The sequence below is a fragment of the Rhea americana genome, unplaced genomic scaffold (assembly GCF_003343005.1).
Source record: "Rhea americana isolate MKP2758 unplaced genomic scaffold, rheAme1 scaffold_163, whole genome shotgun sequence".
In the NCBI taxonomy this organism is placed as follows: Eukaryota; Metazoa; Chordata; class Aves; order Rheiformes; family Rheidae; genus Rhea; species Rhea americana.
In genome coordinates this window covers 118618-121169 of record NW_028185739.1, presented here as the reverse complement: position 1 = coordinate 121169, position 2552 = coordinate 118618, and the positions used below count along the sequence as shown (strand labels likewise).

Sequence of the window (2552 nt, the reverse complement as noted above, 5' to 3'; positions counted from 1 at the left end):
GCCCGTCCTGCAGCAGAGGCACCGCAGGACCGCGCCCGAGGTGGGGGGAGCCCCGGCCCCGGGCGCTGCCCCTGCCCCTGCTCCCCCCCCCGGTCCCGGTCCCGGTCCCGGTCCCGGCGCACTCACCGGCTCAGCCCCGACGGCGCCGCGGCCCGGCTGGCGGCGGAGCCCCCACGGGCGGCCATGGGAGGGCGGCGGCAGCTCCGGCGCTAGCGAGCGAAACTGCTTGTCATGGCAACCCGCGCCGAGCCGGGCCGGGCCGGGCCGGGCCGGGGCGGGCTCCCCGCCGCCGGGGGCGGGGCTCGCTTAAGGTGGCCGCCCGCCCCGCCGGCCGTTAAGGGGGACGGGACGGGACGGGACAGGGGGTTCGCGGAGCCGCTCTCTCGCAGGCAGTGCAGGACGTGCACCCTGAGGTGCTGCGGACCCCCCCCCCCCGGGCAGTGTGGTGCATGCATGCCCAAGCAGTGTGGGCCCCCCCGGAAATGCAGGCCATGCACCCCACGTGCTGCAGCTCTCCCCCGGATCAGCGCAGGGCATGCGCGCCCACGCGGTATCGGGCCCCGAGGGTTAGTGCCACGCGTGCGCCTCCACGTGCTGTGGACCCCCCAGAGCAGCGTGGTGCATGCACCCCCAAGCAGTATGGCTGTCCCCCCCCCCCCGGGTAGTGCAGTGCACACACCTCCAAGCACTATCAACCCCCACCCCCCATGTCAGTGCGGGACATGTATGCACCTGTGGCATGCACCCCCAAAGCATGGCAAAGCTGGGGTGCTTCCTCACGGGCCCTGGGGTGTGCCCACACGGAGCTGGCGTGCGGCCACAGGGGTGTCCTCGGCCCTGCAAAACACCGGGCAGGGCCCTCGGGCCTCCCTTGGGTGCCTGTGTCATTTTGCGGGGCTGAAGGTACGTGCGCTTTTTGAGTTGCAAAGGGTTGGAGCATAAATAACTACTCCTTTACGCAGGCAAATCTGACCACCCCCATGTTTTTTAGAAGCATGTAGGAGGAAAATACACATCGAAATACGTCTGAAGCATGTGCAATGCTGCAGTCATACTGAAAACTGCAATACTGCACAGATGCAACAGCACTGGTGCAACATTTGGGTGTCGGCAACCTTAAATCAGGGTTAATCCTGTTTATATCCCTATGTTTGGGCTTGCAACCTGATTCAAGTTAAACCAGTGTAACATCTGTGCATGCAGAAGCCCTAATTAGTGTTCGTAACTTTTTTTTTCTCTCCTTGAGGGCTTGCACTTCCATAATTTTGCATTCCTGCGCAGTCCCCAGGGGGAACACGGTGCCGCAGAAGTCGAGTTCCTCGCGCAGGAGCACCGGGAGAGCCAAGGCCTGCCGCAGAGCACCCAGCAAACGCTTCGGGCCCTTTTGCTTTGGGCCCCTTTGCAGGAACTCCTCTGCCCGGCAGCGGACCTGCTAACTGAAACATGCTGCGTCCGTTCAGCGAGGTGGATCTTGTCTGGCTCAGCGAGTTGGTGGTAGCGGTGCAAAGCCCCGCTGGGGACCCCGGCGGGGATTTCTCCCTCCCTCCCTCCACCGAGGTCTCCGCAGGGCCGCTGAACGTGGCATGTCCTTGTCCATCCTGCCGGGCTGTTTTTCCTGTCGCTTGCCCAAGAGGGTCTAGGTGCTGCTCTGAGCGGGTGGTGGCAGCTGCAGTAAACCTGTGATAGTTACCCGCAGTCGACTAAAAGTCATCAGAGCTGCCAGCGTAACTCCTAATTAAAGCATCTGCTTCCTTTCAATACTTTGCAGCACAGAGGGTTTCAACCTGCTCCCGCTCTCCGCAACTGGGGTGCAGGAATGGGGCTGAGCTCTGCCTCCGCTCGACACTTGTCTGCTGCAAAGGCGAAAGAGAGAACAAATGTGCAGATTTTAGATGGCGTCCTGCTTCCCCACCAAAATAAAAGGCAGCTTGCACTGACCACAGTTTGTCTAGGTGACTGAGGAGCGGCTTGAAAAATGCAGGGAGGTACAGACGGCAGACGGCACTTCCAATGGTTTGGGATGCAAAAAGGCTGTTGAGGCATAATAACCTTTTAAAACAGCTTTTCTGAGCTTGGAAGGAATCTCTGACCATCTGGATTTGGCCTCCTGAAAGGAAATCAGGCCTCCTGCCTGAGGGAACCTGTTGTTAACAGAGGGCAATTCACATTTGCAGAAATGCCGAGAATTTGCAGCCTTCCTGGGCTGCAGCTGAAATTGGGAAAGGCAGATCTTTACAGCCTGGGTGCTTTGCGCTTGTCATCAAAGGAACAGGCCAAAATCCGTTTCGAAATGTGCTTCCCATGCACTGGCAGCCTGCAACTGCAGTCCTGGTACTTACCAGCTCACAAGCCCGTCGTGTTTCCATTACATGTAGAGCAACCATAAACATTCGGTCTAAAAGCCCCTTCCTTTTTACATTTAAGGAAAAGCGCACGGAGGAAAGTCAAAATTCAGTGCTGGAGCGGGAGCAGGCAGGCGGGGCGGCCGGGCCGCCTCCGAGAAGCGGAGCCAGGACGGCGAGCGCTCCCGGGCAGCCGCCGGGCTCCCGCGG

At 60.6% G+C, this 2552-nt stretch overlaps 1 protein-coding gene across 4 annotated transcripts in view; it reads right to left on the bottom strand.

Moving 5' to 3' along the window:
- Positions 1 to 254, bottom strand: part of ATP2B4 (ATPase plasma membrane Ca2+ transporting 4) — a 51404-nt gene extending 51150 nt beyond the window's left edge. For all 4 annotated transcript variants that reach the window (XM_085300336.1, XM_085300330.1, XM_085300334.1 and 1 more), the window contains exon 1: positions 127 to 254. The gene's annotated coding sequence lies outside the window, so the exon portion shown is untranslated. The remainder of the gene's footprint in view (positions 1 to 126) is intronic.
- Positions 255 to 2552: the final 2298 nt, after the last annotated feature.